The 20,342-nt window shown below is 41.5% G+C and overlaps 1 long non-coding RNA gene across 1 annotated transcript in view; it reads right to left on the bottom strand.

Annotated features, from left to right (window-relative positions):
- Window positions 1-860: 860 nt before the first annotated feature.
- Window positions 861-20,342, bottom strand: part of LOC308589223 — a 54,968-nt gene continuing 35,486 nt past the window's right edge. The window contains exon 3 of the long non-coding RNA XR_014009166.1: window positions 861-895. This is a non-coding gene — a long non-coding RNA (uncharacterized lncRNA). The remainder of the gene's footprint in view (window positions 896-20,342) is intronic.

The following is a 20,342-nucleotide window of genomic DNA, read 5'->3' on the forward strand; positions in this document are numbered from 1 at the left end:
GATACTTTTACTTACAGTTCTCTTAGGTTGTTGTATTGTTGATATTTAAAAATATTTATTATTCTAAGCTGTCTTTGAGAGGAATTGCCCAGAATGACTGCCTAGAAATATATTACATAAATCAAAATTTTTTTAAAAGTGTGCCGTGCCTGCTTTACTTCTTGCAACAATTTGAGTAGGGGGCTCACATTGCTGAGTGACCCTACTTGAAATTCTCATCCCATCTTTACTTTGCACCCTTGATTTAACTCTTGCCTCAGAACTCCCAAACTCTTACATCCCATGGTCTTTGGACTTCTTCCTAGTAGTCACTTGTACAAGACTTAATCCCAGGCAAATTAAGAATTATCTCTTCCCTTATAAAGCTAGACTGAAAAATGTTTGGTTCTCTGAACCAAACTGAGCAACTGAAAATACTATATCATGACAGCTGCTCAGCCAATCCATGTCAGAGGCTTCACTGCCTTTAGCACAAAGCAGATACATGGTGTATTAGAGGCAATCATCTCTTTTAAAGTTTCTTTATGGTGAAAAATTCCTTCAGTACTGGGAAGACGTCCAACCTTGTGAATACCTTTTGAATGCCAGGAAGGAAAATCCTATCACAGATAATGAAGTGATGACAGAAAGCAACAATAACACACACACAGACACATAGGAGACAAAAAAAATACTTCAAAAGGCTCTCTTTTATTTTAAACTATGGATTAATTTGCCAGCAATTTATACCAAATTGTTCAGGGCTTGTCATACTGCCAGGAAAATCTCTATTAGCTGCTAGCAACTTACCTCAGAAAGCTCCATATTTCCTCAGAACACGATCACTTCCTCTCAAGCTTCCCAATACTTCCATTTCATCATCCAGGAGAGGTGATCCCATTGTTGCTTCTTCCATCTTCTGAGAAATGAAATTGTCAGCAAGGCAATTGAGGGATTTGTTGGACCTTACATTCTTAAACCAAACCATCATTCCTTTTTTATACTGTGTTATTCTGTAGAGACCAATTTAACATTTGTAAGCTTCTTTACACATTTTTTTGGGGCGTTTTAGCTAATATTATGTGGTCTTCAGGTTATGGGTGCTTAATGGCACCTGTGACGTAACATGATGTCATGATGTCGTGACATTTTGTTGGTGGCACAGCGGTGCTTCTGAGGCCTTGTGGGGTCCGGAAGGTCACATCTGAGGACTTGTGAGACTTCTGATGTGACTTCTGGTTTCTACTGGAAGTTTCATTCAGAGGCTTGGCAGGGCCTCCAACATCACTTCTGAGACCTCACAGGGTCTTGGAGGTCACGTCTGAAGCCTTGCAAGACCGCCGATGTGACTTCTACTGGCAGTCGCCTTCCGAGTCTTTGCAAGGCCTTGGACGCCGTCTGGGAGGTCACATCAGGGCTCCAACGCGACTTCTGGTAGAAACCAAAAGTCTTGGCGGAGCCCTGTGTTGTGGGTGCCTGGCACCTGGGGCCCCCTACATCTGGTGCCTATGGTGATCTTCAAATAACACTCCACTGTTTGTGTTTTAACTGGCTTAACCTTCCCTACAAAAATAACCATCAAGTATGCCACAGGTCATTAAATGCTTTCTTTTTATTGTGTTCTAAAAAATGTGACCTATCTAACTCTATTGAGTTTTCCAATCTCAATAATTAATTTGTAACTTGGATAATTGTTTTGTCTAGAAGTATGAATAATAACAACAGCAGCAACAATAAATCCATCTGTGGCAATAGTGCTAATGTTTCATGGGTCTGTGTCAAATTGTGTATTGGAAACTTTGGAAAAAAGGCTTTCTGTCAAATGACCTGAAAGCAATGTAATATGGTCAGTGCAACATGTGGAACTTCATTGATAGGTGCCTCCAAATAAATGCTTCTAAAGCAAGTCCCTGTGGGAAGTTGTAATGCCCATGCGAACTTATAGTTAGCTATGGCAAAGCCCTAATGATCTGTTTCTTTTCAACCAAATATCCATCATCACTGGCAGAGAAGACAAGTGCCACAGAAATCCCCCACTTTTAAAAAGTGTATTTCATACTAATGGACGTCTGATTGCATCATATGGCCATTGCACTTTCTTTTGAATTTCCCAGTCTCAAACTCGGCAGTAACAAAATTGCCAACTGATACCAGTACTTCAGTGGCTCTTTCTGCTCCTGCACTTTCTTTCAGGATAATCAGGTTTGCCACAATGACCCCTCACAGCCTGAGGTTCCCTACGCCTGGCTTAAAAACTATTCCGTACTCCAAGCACTAGAAGCATGTGACATTTCTTCCAGATAGTGCATCTGCTGTTATTGTGATTGCCACATAAAATGAAGCTGCACAAGGGTTGTAAGGTGCTGAACATTGTCTGTGTCACCGTTACGTGTTTTTAAATGAAAGAACTATGAAATGTCTGAGTTGTTAAAGCAGAGGCTGGATTAGCCTTATCAGGGATGCTGTAGAAGTTTACTGGATTGGCAGCATGGTAGACGACATGACCTTTGAAGTATCCTCTAATTCTATGATTCTATGCTCTTGTTTATTACTGTTATATATTTATCTTATTTTTTGGCTGTTTGTCTGCTTTAAAAATACCCAAAATACTAGACAGTCTCTCCCTCACCCCCGCTCTCTCTCACACACAAAATATAATGTTAACATTCATTACCCAACACAACCTTCTGATAAAGAATCTAAAACAGTAAACTAAAAATAGTTTTTAATTGAATATTTTCCAAAAGGGCTGATCTCACCCTTTGAAAACACAACCTTTTCTGGAAGTGTGTCCAGATAATTACTCAAAAATTGAAAACCTAAAGTTATTTAAGGAAATCTAGCTGCATCTTTGTTGCTTTACTTTTTGCAGGTCCTCCAGCCTTGAATTGTCCCTAACCGGTTGAAGACTGTTTGCAACAATTCCATTCAGCCACAACCCTGGCAACAATACAGTGGTGCCCCGCAAGACGAATGCCTCGCAAGACGAAAAACTCGCTAGACGAAAGGGTTTTGCGGTTTTTGAGCTGCTTCGCAAGACGAATTTCCCTATGGGCTTGCTTCGCAAGACGAAAACGTCTTGCAAGTTTGTTTCCTTTTTCTTAACACCGTTAATACAGTTGTGACTTGACTTCGAGGAGCAACTCATAGAACATGGTGTGGTAGCCTTTTTTGAGGTTTTTGGTGATTTTTGAAGCTTTTCCAAAACTTTTCCGACACCGTGCTTCGCAAGACGAAAAATTCGCTAGACGAAAAAACTCGCGGAACGAATTAATTTCATCTTGCGAGGCACCACTGTATAGGATGTACTTCCTTTTGTGTCCTATATTGAACTTTCTGACTCCTTTTGTTATCTGCCTTTCCATTTTAATTATCTCTCTAGGTGCCTTGTCAAATTAGTGTAAACAAATTACATGCTGTAAATTAAAAAATAATGTAATTACTATATAGCTTCTTATTAGCTGTTAACACATATGCCTTTGGACAGGCTTAACCCACATGCATTATAATGCTTAAAGTAAGTGACCTGCCAAGAGCTTTAGAGAAATTATTTCTTGAAAAAAGATTGAAGCAACACAATTAATTAAAAGATTACACACACTTGAGATGGTTGTTGGATCCAGAGGTTCTATTGTGTTTGAAAAGTCATATACATAAAGAGAGCCACTGAGGCTTGGAGACTCATATTCAAATCTCCACAAGCATAGAGTTCATGGGATGACCTTGGCCCAGTCATATTTATCAGGCTTAACTACCTCTCAGGGTGGTTCTGATGATAAAATGGGTGAGGGCAACTGAGCACATTGCCTTGAGCTCTTTGGAGCACGAGTTGGACAAACACGTAATAAATAAAAGTAAAGGCCAGATTCCCTGAACTGAGATCACACTTAGGTGTAATACCGCCGAGTGAAAATTGTAGCATTTTCTCCACAATAACTTTTGGTGGTCCTTTGAAAACCATGTGGCCACATCCATGAAAAGCACTATTCTACCACTCTAACAGTCATGGATTCCTATACCAGAATCCTGTGAACGGTACCTTTGAAGGTGACTCAGAAACTATGACTAATTCACAATGTGGCTGACAGACTGTTGACTGGGAGCAGCCACCGGGACCATATAACACAGTCCATTGGCTCCCAGTATGTTTCTGAGCACAATTCAAAGTGTTGGTGCTCACCTTTAAAGCCCTAAACAGCCTTGGCCCTGTATACCTGAAGGAGCGTCTCCACCCACATTGTTCAGCCCAGACACTGAGCTCCAGCTCTGATGGCCTTCTGGCGGTTCCCTCACTGCAAAAAGTGAGGTTACAGGGAACCAGGCAGAGGGTCTTCTCAGTGGTGGCGCCCACCTTGTGGAATGCCTTTCCATCAGATGTTGAGGAAACAAACAACTATCTGACTTTTAGAAGACATCTGAAGGTAGCCCTGTATAGAGAAGTTTTTAATGTTTGGTGTCTTACTGCATTTTAATTTGTTGGAAGCTGCGCAGAGTGGCTCGGCAACTCAATCAGGCGGGTGGCATATAAATAAATTGTTGTTTGTTTGTTAAGGGTGCAGGGTGGTGATAGACCGATTCCCTTTGTGGAGCTACAGTTCCCAGAATGGTTTAACAATCAACATATCATCCCAGGATCTCTGGGAATTGTAACTCTGTGAAAGGAACAGGGGTCTCCTAACAACCCTAAGCACTTTTGTAACTGGGCTTTTGGGGGTAAGCCATGTATAGTATAATTGAGCTTTAAATGTATGGCATGGCTATAGCCTGATTTTAACACAAAATCAGTTCTATGATGCTATGCTAAGGGGTTCTCACAGGTGCATAGTAAACATGTTCTTTACACCAGCGCCTTTTTATGGTTTTGTGTGAGGGGTTCTGTTCAACAAGGAAGGTTATAACAAGAATAGAGGGCTAATAAGCAATTTCATTAGCATGCTACTATGAGATTTCCTGTGCTCATCAAAAATATATGCTGTCTGTAGTTTTATGATGTTAAACTCACTAAGGTCAGAACATCTCAAAATAAATTGGGCAATATTACAAGGTAAAAAAAAATCACACTTTGAAAGAAACTTACAGATAAGAAGATTCTAGTGTCACATTGAAACTTTCTAACTGGATGAAGAAAGGGGAATGGACAAAGCCATTTTATGCAAAAGTATGGAATAAAAAACCCTACAAAACCTAATTGTTTTTTTGTGTGTTTTTTTGCAATATCTTTGCATGCACTTTAAGTTCTACATAAAGGGACATTTTTAGCTTTGTCAAGCTTCCACATTACTTTGTTCAGAAGGAAGGGTCATGGAAAGACCAATTTGCATTGTATTTTTCTTAGATGAACAACTAAGATATTTAGAAATACATATGTCAAATGTAAATTGTGAATGTGACAAAAATGTGTATTATACAATTATACTTGTCAGGGAGTGATGACTGCCTCTCTCTGTTGAGTGCTTCTGAACGTGAAACCTGAAGAGTGAAAAGACCTTAACACTGCAGTGCTATACATATGTATGTGGGAGTAAGACCCATACTCCTTTTATCGTTTCCCAATGCTGTTTCCTGCTTTTAGCGCTGTGTTTTCAGGGAGTTACTGAATTAGTGTTCTGTGACCAGCAGATGACCTAAATTAGTTCTGTTGTGTGAATAGTTAAGTATGAGCCATGCATGCCCTTGATTTGTTTTAATATTTTCTTTGTGCTAATTCATTGGGACTCATATAAATATGTGCAAGAAGCATTTATGGGATGTTGCAAGCTCTGCCCCTGGCTTTCACGCTCACTCATCCTTAACCCTGCTAGAATTAAGAGATATACATAATAAATGATTCATTATGAGCAATTATCTCTGGAGATTTTTTTTAATCTTATCAAACCATAGACTATGTCAATCATATGCTAATTCTCACATGGAATTACATCTAATAAGCATCCACTTTTAAGTTTGGTAACTCATTTCAATCACATAGTTTTGCGGAGAAAAGGATCTCTGATTCCAGGAAGAAATACAATGATACTTTATTTTAATCCATCCACAACCACATTAGCTATCAACAGAACAACCCCTGGAGTCTCCAGGATTTCTCATAAACTTTCATCAAGAGCAAATCAATCATTTCTGGGGGAAAATAAGCATCTAGGTCCCAGTGGTTGAGTACAAACTTCAAAGAGATGACATGTATTAAATGAGATGTTTGATCATGTGATTCTGTGAACATGTGTTAATACTCATTTCTCATTGAAACAATGCCTTGCAACAAAGGACCCAGAGCAAATATTATTGGAAGAATAGAACACAACATTAATAACATACCCTGTGGTAAACATTAAAAAGCATTGGGGGAAAATACCAAATTGACAAAAATGACACTCTCAAGAAATATGAAAAGGCTAATATTCTGTATCAAGCAAGCAACTTCCATTAAGGTTAATTGGAAATGTGAGGCAAATTGCGTTCATGAAAAGAATACTTTCAGTATAATTAATCTGCTAGGCTATAGTACCGCTGGAAAGGATGGAGGAATTATAATGGATGACGAGTTTAACATGAGTCAATAATGTGATGCTGTTGCAAAAATGGAAAATGCTATTACAGGATCAATTGATGAACATCTATGATAAGCAATAGCACTGATTTACTGAAAGGAGGTGGATTTTTAAATTAGATTCTAGGAAGAGCTTCCTAGCCATGAGACCATTGGGTCAGTGGAAGAGCATATGGAAAGGTGGGTGGAATTTTATGATCATTTTACCAGGTTTATCTTATCTAATGATTTGACTTTGCTTTAAAATAATGTGGATTAGTGACTCATGCATTATCCTAGTCCTGTAGATGATCCAAAAGACGTCAAAGCTTCAGATTAATCAGAAAGAGCTTTGCTGGATCAGACCAAAGGTCCATCTAATGCAGCGTCTTTGTTCTCACAGTGGCCAACCAGCTGCCTCTGGGAAACCTGCAAACATGACTTGAGCACAATAGCACTCTACCTACATGTGAGTGCTATTCCCCAAAAGCTGATGTTCAGAGGAATGCTTTTGCTAATGCACTGAGACCCTAATTCTTCATGAATTTATCCAAACCCCTCACAAACCCATCCAAGATTGGTAGGATACGGAGGGAGGAGAGGAAGGGGAAACGTCATTGCACAAATGAAATGCTACTTTCATGATTCTGGATAAAACCCAATAAATAAAATACAAACTTTGTTCTGAGTTGAATCAATAGCACACTTCCCACTGATTTTAAAATATGGGGTTTAGAGTGCCATCTTGTCAAGCTTGCAATATAAGATGACTACAGTTATGTGTACTGTGGATTGTACTCTTAGTAACAAAATCCACACAGAACTGTAAGTGTAAGCTTTCTAGTGTTCACAACCTTTAAACAACAGCATAGCCATGTTTTCCTTTGCTTCCATCAGCACCTTGTGAAGAACAACCTGAGGTACAAAACTTGCTGGTGCAGAAAATAAGTAAACATAGAACAGAAAATAAGTAAGCTGTGAAACAGCGACAGTTGCAAGTTCCAGCCTCAAGGAAACATTCGGAGGATCAGATCACTTAAAGTGATTTTCAGTACAGCTGAGCAGCGATATTGGAATTGCAACTGAATTTATTCCAGTCAGTTTGTTCACCATTATTTTATTTTGTTTTTTATCATTTAATGAATTTATACTCCGCTTCCCACTGTATGGCTCAAAACAGCTTCCAGTAAAAATAAAACTTTGTGTGAGAGGGACAGACAAGGCCACAGAGTGACTTGGAAGCTCAGTGAGTACCTCTGATCCGAGATGCCTTCTTAACAGGTTGATCCAACTCAGAAATTTTGTGCAACCACAATCATTGCAAATATAGCTAGAGACCTGCAGTGAAACATCTCCACATTACTTCAGGCAATATGCAAAATACAAAGCACACAGTCATCACTGGTGATCTTTTTGAACCCTTCAATCCAACTCTCCCTTGTGTGCCTTATCTATTATGTCCCATTGTTCCTGTCCTTCGTAAAAGTTGTTTCCTGCTAGGTAAGGTAAATTTGATTCCAGACTTTTTTTGCTTCCCCCTCCCTAATTATTGCAATAAAACAATATTATTCTTGTTCAGTTTTGCCTGTGAATGTGAGAAATACAGAGTTTTCTTTTGGGGGAAAAAACCAATATTGTGAAGGGAAGATAGAATTAGAGGTCAAAAATGAATTATTATTCACCTCCAATGAGCCATTAACGCTTTGGGGAGTTGAATACACTCTATGACTGACTCTTCAAAGGTGAATAATTGACTAATGGATACAAAGGGGGTTATTAATCTCCACTCCCCAGCTTGGGGCAAAGATTGTGGAGTGTCACAACCAATCATGATGGCTGTTTTGATGGACAGGCCCTTTGTGCACGCCTTTTCTTGAAAACCATAGGAATTGATTGGCTTGTGGTGTAAAATGAAGTCCTGGCAGGTCACTTTTTGAATTTTGCCAGAAAATTATAACTTGCATGACAAGAGCAGAGCAGCCCATTCCTAGGATGCTGTTTTTGCCAAATATGAAAAGCAGCTTTTTCATAAAAGCTGTTTTTTAAAAGATAAAAATAGAGGGGGAAATAAAATTTGATCTCTTTCTGTTGGAAAATGAAAACTGGGAAACGTTGCACGTTTTAACAACAGTAAGGATCCCCCCCACTCCTGTCAAATCTTATTTCCCCTTTTTTAAAAGGGAGCCATGAATGCCTCTCTTTTTTCTAATGCCACAACAGTATGTACAGAAAAAGTGAAAAACTTTAGCCTAAGGGTCTTCACAAAGTTATGAATACATTAAATGGAAGCATTTATGTGAACATTGAGGGCAACAGCACAGCAAACACTGTGGCTGTCCAATCCTTATTCCTTTCAGTGTGACTGTACAAAGCCTAGACAACTTCACATCACTGTGAACTGAGCCTCCTGCTACAGCACTGACATACTTAAAAGATGAGAGCTTCCATTTCAATCTTCTTTTAAATATGTGCCCTTAAATTTCTTGCTCGCTTTTATCTATTTCAACAACTACTATGCACGTGTTTACAAAAGAGATACAAAGGGGGGGGGGGAATAGTTCAAATTCATCAGAAAAGCTTACTTAAAATGCCCACTGAAGTAATAATAGTAAAAGTTTACACCTAACACCGGAAGACTAACAATAAAGAGGCCTGCCTGCCTGCCTGTCCTCAACTGAAAGGGAGTTCCACATGCTCACAATACTGAATGCAAGGCTCCTAGCCAGAGCTGGCCCACCCATGCGGCGGGATGAGGCAGTCGCCTCAAGCAGCACCCCCAAGGGACAACACTCCCATTCCACCACCCAGCTTTGCTGCCAGTCTCCTCGGCCTCTAGGGGCAGAGAGGACCAGTGGCAAAGGTCTGTGGAACGCCTCCCCTTTGCCAGATCAGTGAGAGGGGAGGCTTTCTGCCATCTAGCTTTGCTGCTGGGCAGGAGGGGGAGCTCTCTCCCCCCACCTGACAGTGGGGCAGGGCTCTGGTGTATCTTCTCAAAGGCAGTGCAATGCCCCATTGCTGCGTGGGATTGCCAGTTGGGGGAGAGACTCTGCAACATAGAACTGGAGATCTGGAAGGGACCACAGGGGTCATATAGACCAACCACCATGTGTAGAAAGGTCCTCTTTTGCCAGGCTGCAATGCAGCCCACTATATAAAGGTAAAAGTAAAACCGGTTACTCTGCCCACTTCTGCCACCACTGGCATACGGGCTCCAGACAGTTGCACCCATGACAGAATGCAGCCCTCAGGCTGAAAAAGGTTCCTTAACACCACTGGGACACAACTTTCTTAACCATTACTAGACTTCTCAGGGCCAAACCAGAGGCGATGCTTAAAAAGTTGCTTGAAGTTTTGTTATTTTTTCTTGCTTTATTTTTTTTTTAGTGCCAATAGCTGTAACGTGGCAGATTTTTGTCAGGATTATGGCATGTGGGAGAAGAAGGGGTTGCTTATTTATTATGTATACTGTTTAATATGCAGAATTCCTATGGGGATTTTTTTTGTACATAAAAGATACTAAAACCAATATAACTATCTATCTATCTCTTTCACAGAAGACACAAAAATGTACAGAAATATATCAATGAAACAGCAGTAGAACAAGCAGTACAATAAACCCTTATGAGCCAGGAAACGCCTACAGAAAAAGATAAAGTCTTCAGGAGACGTTTAAAGATGACTACTGTTTCCACCTCATGAACTACACCCAGGAGGATTGCTGAAGTGGTGGCTCAGGCAGCTGCAGGCTCTGCGCTGCTCAAAAAATCAATGTGGGCCTCCATGTTGTAGTCCTGTGCTGCCAGCCATGGCAGAGCTCAGGGGAGGGGGAAGCCAGCCAACCAGCAGAGTCTCAGGGGGGTACTTGCCTGGAGGCAGAGTCTATATATACGGTAGAGTCCAGTGTTCTAAAGTCAGGAGTATCTCAGTTCATGTAGTCAGACTATAGGGGGGTCAAGAAAGCCAAGGATCCAAGGTCACGAGAAGCAAGAAGCAGCAAGGTCTGGTCAGGAACGACAAATATTGTTTCCAGCAACTGACTGAGGCCAGAACCCCTGCTTAAGAAAGCTGGAGCCAGCTAGTTCTCATCAGGAACAAGAAGGCTGATGAGCAGCAGATGGAGTCACTTCGCCTTCTCCTCCTTCAGGCTGCTGCTCAGCAGGTGAAGCAGCCTGCTGGCCCATGACACTGCAGGGCACCAGAGAGGAATGGGGCTCGGGCACTGAGATTCTGGCGCGTCGTGTCCCTTCCTGCTTCTCCCCACCTTCCGTGCGTCGTGTCCACACTCCAGGCGCCTGCACTGCCCCGGGCACCCAAGCAGCTAGCTACGCCACTGTTCAGGCAAGAGTCTTTCCCATTCCTATGTGCAGATGATGGGGACTGAGCTTTTGCATGCAAACAGTTTGCTCTACTATTGAGCCGTGGGCCTCAGGTATCTTGAAGTTAGGGGATCATATCATTGTCCAGTAAAATATCTGACATACTTTCTCAGCATATCTGGCAAGTGTGCACCTCCTTCCCACACTTGCATTAGTCGTGATCCTGGCCTTTGCGGTGAGATTCACTTACAGCCCATAGCGCAAGAGCATAACCTGCTCAGGCTGAGATATAAATGATGTTTCTCTTGTCTACTAGTGGAGAACAAGTAATTTACAAAAGCCAAATGGCTATCAGATGCTTCCATTAAGATTATACAACCTTACTAATTGTGCTCAAATGCTGTCCATTATGAAAGTACAGGTTCATATTGATCTGCACAGGACATGGAAATGTTGCTCAGGTGGAAATGGGGGCCCTTGGCTGAAAAAGGTTTCTTAACCCTGATATACAGTTCTCCATATTTTCCAGGTTTGTTGATCGCTGACATTGAAGACAGGTGCCAGGATTTAGCTCCAGCAAGCACAAATGAAGCCATTGTCATTGCACCAAAATAGCAAGCTGATCACCCATGTCATGGTTCTGATTAGAACATTATTTTCAATTAGACCATCCTCTGCTGCCCCAGTGTGGGATCTTATGGGAGAAAGAGGTGAGGATCAATTCATCCAAATGGAGAGCTTATCCACACTTTAAGGCACGATCTGCTCTTTAAAGCTCTGTGTCCGAGCTCTCTTTTTCTTGCTTCATAGCTTTCCCTGCAAAAACCCACTCTTTAAAGCTCAGTCGGAGCAAATTTCAGCTGGAACTCGCTGGAACTCAGTTCCGGCAACTCTCTGGTGGATGCAGTTTCCATTATAAGAAAATAAGGGAGGTTTTAATAGTGAGTTCTGGCACCTCTTTTTCTAGAAAAACAGCACTACAAATAGCAATCCTTTTAAAACCCAAATTGATGTTTGCTCCAGTTGAGAACTAAAGAGTGGCTTTTTGCAGAGAAAATTCTGGAGCAAAAAAACCTCTGTAACGCTTGAACATGGAGCTTTTAAGCACGAATCTGTGCCTGGAAAGAGCAACAGAAAGGTAAATAAGCCTGGCTGTACTTTCATTTTCTTTTATGACATTAAACCAGAGGCTGGTTGTTACGGTATATATCACAGCCCCATCCCTTTTTGAAGTCCATTCAAAGCTTTTCCATGTTGCTGTTGGATGACACATCTTTTATCTCTCTACCCTGGTACCATAATTAGTGCAACACCTTCGACAAAGTCACTTGTTTTTCCAACCTCTTTAGTTTATACTGTAAAGTGCAGATGAAACATGTTTTTCTACCACTGGGAGCCATTTAGTTTTAAGATGCATGTGAATTAGCACTTACGTATTTCTCCTTGTTGGGTTCCCCCCGCCCCCAATCTCTTGTTTTGAAAAGCAATTGCATTAACTGATGGCACCAACACCTACTACACCATGTGGAAGAGTATTGTTAATGTATTTTCACAGGCATATTCCACTTGACTGTCAGGAAGGTGGGTACTTAGAAACACACTTCATTTAGTGCAATGTATTAAAGCAACATTATCTCTGCACCAATAAAGCAAACAGCATAATGCATCACAGGAAATATGGTGAGGCACCAGATGCTTGAGAGGCCAGGGACAAAAGAAGCCTCTAGTAGGCACAAATAGAAATAGCAGAGGCAAGTGACATAAGAAAAGGGAGGTCAGTACGCAGGAAGGGATCCATGGAGATAAATCACTCAACCCAGGCTTCTCTGGGTATTTGGACAGCATTCAAAATGAACAGTGATTGTGTAGTCCTCAATCATAACCCTTCTCAAGGCAAGTTAAGAACTTCAGAGCCTCATTTGCAGTGAAACAGATGATCAAAGAAGTTGATGCTCACAACACATATGTGTCCTAATGCTCACAACACATATGTGTCCTTAACTAAGGATCCTGAAAAGTTTAAGGTCTCCAGTCACTTTCGGAGGAAGAGGAGTGCGGGGGGAGCGCACCGCCCCTGGCAGCCCATTCCTGGTGAGGTGCCATCGCGGCTGCCCCCGCAGGCGGTGCGCCACGCCCCCAGGATGCGCACAAGCCCTGCCCCCACCTGCTCTCCACCCCCGGTGTTGGAGCATGAAGCTCCGCCACTGTCTCCAGTAGCTAGAATCAAAAACACAATCAGACTGAAGAAGTCGCAAGATCCAACAGGTCAAAATAAAAAAGTTTGACAGTGACTCTATCAAACATAGTCAGTCCAGCATAAAAATGCCACATTCAAATGGTTTCATTCCAGTTCACAATGCAACCTGGTCCAGAGTGGGTTCAGAACCCAACACAGTTGTGAAAGGTTGTGCTCCCTGAAAATGTCCTCATTAAGCCTGGCATAGCCAGCTGATGGAGTCTGGGAGTTCTGGAGGTTTAGACCTCCAGAAAAAAGTGGCCTCCTAGACTAGTCCAGTGGCAAAGTATCTGCTTTGCATGCAAAAGGTGAAAGGTTCAGTTCTCAGCATCCTCAGGTAGAGTTGGGAGGTACCCTGATCTGAAATCCTGGAGAACCACCACAAGTCAATGTAGAAAATATTGAGCTGGAGGGTCCAATACTGAGCTGACACAGTACAAGGCAGCTTTCTATATCCCTTTATTCCTATAAGAAATAAAAAAGAGATCATTCATATATACCGTATATATCCTTTCCTAGGAATCTAGAAAGCTCTTAGGCTATATCCTAATGCCTGATCACAAATGATGCCATCTCTTTCGTTTAACCTGATCCTGCTTGGGGTTATTGGGTTGTTCTTCTTTTTATTTTGATTATGTATTTTGTGATTTTATATTGTGATTTTATTCTGTGAACTGCCCTGAGACCTGAGGGTATAGGGCAGTATACTAATTTAATAAATCATCACCACCATCATCTGAGCCCATGCAGTCAATATTCCTATTTCTTTGCTCAGAGTAGATATCCAGGAATACTCTGTAGGTACATCCCAGAATCTTTATGTAATAGAAAATTAAGTGCAAGCCACTTAGGCTGCAATCCTAACACAGTTACTGAGGAGCAGGGGTAGGGGAGAAATTTGATTCAGTTTGCATTTAAATGTAAACCTATCTAAGCCACTCTTTCTGAAACAACGTGCAAACCAAAACACAGCCATCCTTTGAAATTCACGTCTCCTAATTTTGCAACGCAGTTCTCCAGCCAAGTAGTGCGTACAAAAATTCATATATTGGAAAGTGTGCATAAACAAGTGAAAACAACTTACAAAAATGCATCATAATATAGGGATCTGCTTTGAAAAAATATTATTCAAAATGTATTAAAATGTGTATATTAGAATAAATTCACACTTAAAAGGTTGGTGAATTTTAATGAGTACTTTTAAAAAATTGCTGAAAGTGATGGGAATGTGGAGAATTGAAATTACAATTGAAAAAACTGAGAGAAACAAAAATTGTTGAATTTGCCCACTTACTTGCATAGACTGCATTGTCTATAAGACGAATAACAAAACCTATCCAATACGCACATGTGTTTTGTTACCTGTTAAAACATGCCATTCCTGCCTTTGTCAATATATGGCCAATTTATTGGAAAAGTAAATAAAATTTATTGGAGATCTGCTCTCAAAGTCCCAGCGCTGTCTGTTTAAGGGGCACTATAATGATTTGTGACAAACCATGTTTATGAGAGAGAAGGAACACGAGCGCATAAATCAACATACCATATTGTTTTAGAAAATGAGTTGTGAAGTTATAGAGTAAGTCATGAACTTTGATAATGAATTTTAATAAGCTCTACTAACAGCCTCCTGAGGATGGATAGATGTGATGTGACTATGTGATGGTCTTTTAATAGTAAAAGACAAGGGTGGCATTAAAAAGTTAGCAACGATGCCCAGTATATAGCGTAATCCCATAAGCTTCATGGGCATTCCCAAGAATCATGTTATAGGGACCCAGTTCTTATGTGAAGCTGCTATTGAAGATTTTATCCTGTTACTTTGACTGTGAATGCCCTACTGGGCTTTCTTTTGTCAACCAGCCTCCCTTCTTTCCTTGGGTTCAGAGATAGGGAATGTCAGCCCTGAGGGCGAAACCTGGGCTTTGGAACTCTCTCCAAGCTGCACCCTCACTCACCAGAAACTGAGGGATTATACAGTAAAGTCCCTAGATTTAAGAGTCAGATTTCAGGAGTTCAGGTTATCATGGCAGCGAGAAGGCCTCTGCCTCTCTTGACAGATGCAGGACATCTCTGCAGCTGTGGTGGCAAAAGCCAATATTTGCACTGGTATAGCTACAATGGACAGTGGATTTATAGGATTCTGTTTTTGTTTTTATTTACCCAAGTGTTTATATACTGCTCTCTCACATCAGGGTGGTGTATTGTAACATAAAACACCTTTAAAAGCAATACAGAATGATGATTAATTGTAACTGGCTACTCCTGAAAATGTTAAACAACTGCTTAGGCCTGTCAGCATATTGCTGGACTATTTGATTTGAATTTCTCTTTTATCCCTATCCTTAACCCAACAATTTTGGGTTAAGAGCTAAATACACCAACTGATCATGCATCAACAGCAACACAAAGTATTGATTGTATTGTCACTACTTCATAAAATGCTGTGAATATTTCAAGCTTTCATAATAAACAATAGATGGTACTGTGAGTTGAAATTTCTTTACCAGTAACAAAATGGCTGTTTTGTCGCTCTTCAGTGGGTTCTCTTAATTCCATGTTCATTTTACTAGCCATTCCTTAGCACTTCTTTAATTCCTTGTGCTTTATTCATGTTACAACTAACTTCAAGGCATAAGGGTGCACATGCAAGTCAGAAAAGCTTGTCAGAAAGCCAGACATGTAAGCTATGCACTTAGGACCAAACTACCTTTTACATATGTTAAAGAAATATACTATTACATTCAATGTGATCAAATTTTCAAAGCCAAATAGTGTGTGTGAGAGAGAGATAGATAGATAGAGATAGATAGATAGATAGATAGATAGATAGATAGAGAGATCGAGAGAGAGAGAGAGAGATCAGGTTCAGGGTCATGATGAGCAGAGATGAATTTAACTCTCTACTTTCTGCAGTGGTCTCGATATAATTATTCCCCTAAAGCTGCTATTTGTATTGAGAGGGAAGCTCATATAGCGGTCAAAGTTTATTGAATTTTGCTTTGGCAGGCTTTTGGCGTCTTGGGCTGTTATTTTAATGCACTTTTAGTAGACTGATCTGTGGAGGTATAAATGCTGGGGCCCTCTAATTATGGAACACTATTGACACTTCATTTTCGCACGGGGAAGCATTTGTGTGAAATAGCTCCCATTAGAAACATTAAGAAGCGGGGGGGGGGGGGGAGATGCCTGCAAACTGCACCACCTCAAAAACAAATGTGCAAAATTGGCCTTATCATTGGAAGTAAGGCTAACTTCAGTCTATGAATTTGTTAGCTAGGGAAAATTAAGCATTTGATACCTTGAAGGTGGGGGTGAGGACCCATTACCTCTTTCCCTCAGCAGCCCCCCACATGCCTAGAAAGCATCTCTTGAAGGTCAGGGCCATCCTAAACAATGTGGGGGGGGGGACAGTTCGGGAACTTCATGACCAAATGTCCATGTACTCAGCCCATGCAAAAGCACTTGGGATTCTTTTGCCACAGTAGTAAAAAAAAATGTTTCTTTTTCTACCTACCCCAAATGCAAATCACTAGAGGGATATGTCTGGTTTTCTCCATGTGGAGAAATCTTACTGAGCGTGCAGAGCAATGCCAAACTACCTGTGAATAATTTGACTAGTCAGCAAGCTATTGTATGATCAGCTCAGTTTGTCAAATTTGCTAAATGAGGGCCTTTTTCACATTCCTTCTGCTTCTCCCCATTGTAATAAATTTGGATTGCGTGTCAATTATCCAAATTTATTGGCTACCCGCCTCTCAGGTCTGAATATGTATGTGATTTTTAATTTAAGGCTTTCTCGAGGTACAACATTTATTATCAGTCGCCTCTTTTAAACAGCATCGAGTTAACCAGTATTTTGCACTCCCAAAACGTCTTCCCTTTTCAAGGTCATCAGTTTTGCGACACCGCTGGAAATGAAGTGAGACGTATGGTTCGGTTTAATCAAATTTCATGCTCTGCTGCCTCCTACTTATGGCCTTTCTGCTAATTGATCAAGTTTTCAATTAAAGTCTCCATCTTTGTTTTAATTCTTTGTTAAGGTTTTTATTCCATTACATGGTTTCATAGGATCTAAGTTGCTACAAGTACAAACTGTCTCCTCCTATTCTATCCACCGTCTAGTTACAATCACACACAAAGTCCTTGTTGGAATAAGTAGTAGATAGGTAGCCGTGTTGGTCTGCCATAGTCAAAATAAAAAAATTCCTTCCAGTAGCACCTTAAAGACCAACTAAGTTAGTTCTTGGTATGAGCTTCTTGGTATGAGCTTCTTGGTATGAGCATGCACACGAAAGCTCATACCAAGAACTAACTTAGTTGGTCTTTAAGGTGCTACTGGAAGGAATTTTTTTATTTTGACTTGTTGGAATAACTGCATCTATTCAACTTATTTGTGAATGCTAAGAGAAATGGTTCATCTATCAAGAGGAGATTAGTTTGTGTCTTGTATTATCATGGGTAAGAATTTCTCCTTTTGGGGAAAAACAATTAAGCATATCATGGTTTTCAAAAATGACACCACACTGAATAAATAGGGAAATGAGAATTGGATGCTTCTCTGCTTCATTGAGGGCTGTTCTAGTAACCGAGTAAATGCCCAAATGTAATTTATTTGTAGGGCAGTGAAGATCCAAATTGGTTCCATGTCTGTTGTGATGAACTATAGTCACACACTGAGAAGCTGTGCCTCTGTGATATGAGTTTCCATCCTTGGAGCTGGAGACACTTCAAGTTATGCTATATTTTACAAGTACAGAAATAACAATTCCCAGCCCAGGGCCATCTCTAACACACGGAGAATGAGGAAACTATCTTAGGCAGCTCTTTTCGAGATGCCACGAAAGGGCACCAGATTGTAGGACTGTACATAGGCCCCTTGTGTCTCCTTCTAATGGTCTTTTAAAAACGTTTCTCAACTGGTTCTGAGTTGTTCTGTGCTCTGTTCACTTTGATCTGTGATTCAGGTTCTGAGCCAGCACTGCTTCGTCTAAAGTGAAGCTCTGCATCCCTATTTACTCTTACGAGGAATCTAGAAGACCTCAAACACCTCCTTTTGGCAGAAGCAGGTGAAATATGCTGGCACAAGGACAGAGGTAGCCCATCATTTTTTGTCACCTGCGGAGAAATGGGAAGGTGCTGCACCTTGCTGCCCCTGATGAAGCATCACTTACCAGGGTTGTGTGGCTGCAGCTTCCAGGTTCCAGTGAGCTCTCACTAGAGCCCTTTGAGATTTTGTAAGGCTTCCAAGTGATTTTGTGAGCCTCTCACAAGAGCTTTCAAGGCTCTCACAAGTTCTTGCTGGAACCTAGAAGCTGTCGCATCACTTTTCCTTACTTCTTGGCAGGGGGTGTGGCATGCACACAGAAGCACCCCTTGGATTCTGCCAGTGGTGGCTGACGCCATTCAGGCGCCTGAGGCGACATGCCCAGGGTGGGGTGAGGCACCCATAGGGGCGGGACGCACTGCAGGGCCTCCGGAGCCTGCCTGCTTCCTCCTACTCAGCCACCCTACAGCTGGGGGTGGGGAGAGAAGGCAGTAGGCGGACCGATTGGGCAACGTGGGACCTGTGCAGGCCCCGCGGTGAGTGCCACCTGGCATTTTGTCACCCCCCTCAGTGGTGACACCTGGGGCAGTCTGCACCCACCGCACCCTCCTTCCTCCGCCCCTGGATTCTGCTGCCTAAGGCAGTCACCTCAGCCTGCCTCATGGATAGGACAGACCTGCAGAGGAGCCATTCCAGAGCGGATTAAGTCTACCAAATTGCAGCTCCAGGGGCTTTTGTGGGGTTAGTAAAAGGAAAACAGTTTCCTCCCTCACCCATATTTGTGGAAAAAATATCCAAAATCCATATTCATTCCGAATTTTGGGGGTGGGTGGGGAGCAGTGGAGGTTTATCTCTTGCTCTTTCTTACTCTAAAACAATTAAGAGGAGGTTAAGTGTTGTGTAGTCTTGCTTCTACTTTTTATTATTTACAGCTTCACATTGGCTAGCTTAGTGTACTTGCCTGTGTTGGAAGGGCAATTCCAATAGGAATTTAAAGATGAAGCTGTTAATTCTGTTTGTGGAGTGCTGAAGAACTCCAGGTGATGTTTCCCCCCAAGAAGAGCAGTAGCAGATGGATTTTTTTTTAAAAAAAAAGTTAAATGAAGCTTTTATCTTTTTTTAACAAAAACTTCTCTGTTTTGCTTTAACACAAAAATCATTCAGAGATTTCTGAGATCCTGGAGACAGCATTTGGGGGGGGGTCTTATAAAAAGCCTAGCTCTAGAGTAGGGAAACGCAAAGACCTTGAAAAACATATAACTATGGTAATCTGAAAAGTAGAGACTATGGAAAAACATGGTAACAGAGCTACACGAGGCTTTGTGAACTGTAAATCACCTCCAGCAAATTAAGTTACTAGCCTAATCCAATTCGGGGCTCTGACATCTCAGTTCAACTAGAAGGAGGGTAGAATCACCTCATTATTCAATCCCAGCACAGTGGTTGCACATTTCTAGCAAGTATTGCAGTTAGTTATTTAATGCTTTATTATATATTTTTCACTCCCTATGAAAAATTGGTTTTGGTGCTGTGGGTTAAACCACAGAGCCTAGGACTTGCTGATCAGAAGGTCAGTGGTTCGAATCCCCGCAATAGGGTGAGCTCCCGTTGCTCGGTCCCAGCTCCTGCCAACCTAGCAGTTCAAAAGCATGTCAAAGTGCAAGTAGATAATTAGGTACTGCTCCGGTGGGAAGGTAAACGGTGTTTCCGTGTGCTCCTCTGGTTCGCCAGAAATGGCTTAGGCATGCTGGCCACATGACCCAGAAGCTGTACGCTGGCTCCCTCTGCCAATAAAGCGAGATGAGCGCCGCAACCCCAGAGTCGGCCACGACTGGACCTAATGGTCAGGGGTCCCTTTACCTTCACCTAACAGTACAACTTGGCCAGCCTTGGGTGTTACTTACATAGACTTGGGGACAGGGGGTAAAACCTCAGGCAGCAAAGTTTATTTGACTGGCCCTGCCTCAACCCACTAGTCACCATCAACTGGACTTAACCCCATGATTCTCAGACACCTTGCCCTGCCAATATATAATATAGACCTAAGCTGGCTTGACACATGAGTAAGACAAGATTCCCTGTGCACCAAGTCAGCCAGCATCAGGTTTCTGTTGAGACACTTTAAGTAAGGAGAGAGAGAAAATGCAGTTACACAAAGAAAAAAAAAATCATGATTTTTCTAAGGCTAACAGTATCATAATCCTAACTTAGTTGAAACAGACTTATAGCCTCCATTGATGA

The sequence above is a fragment of the Podarcis bocagei genome, assembly GCF_964188305.1.
Source record: "Podarcis bocagei genome assembly, chromosome: 6".
Classification (NCBI taxonomy): domain Eukaryota; kingdom Metazoa; phylum Chordata; class Lepidosauria; order Squamata; family Lacertidae; genus Podarcis; species Podarcis bocagei.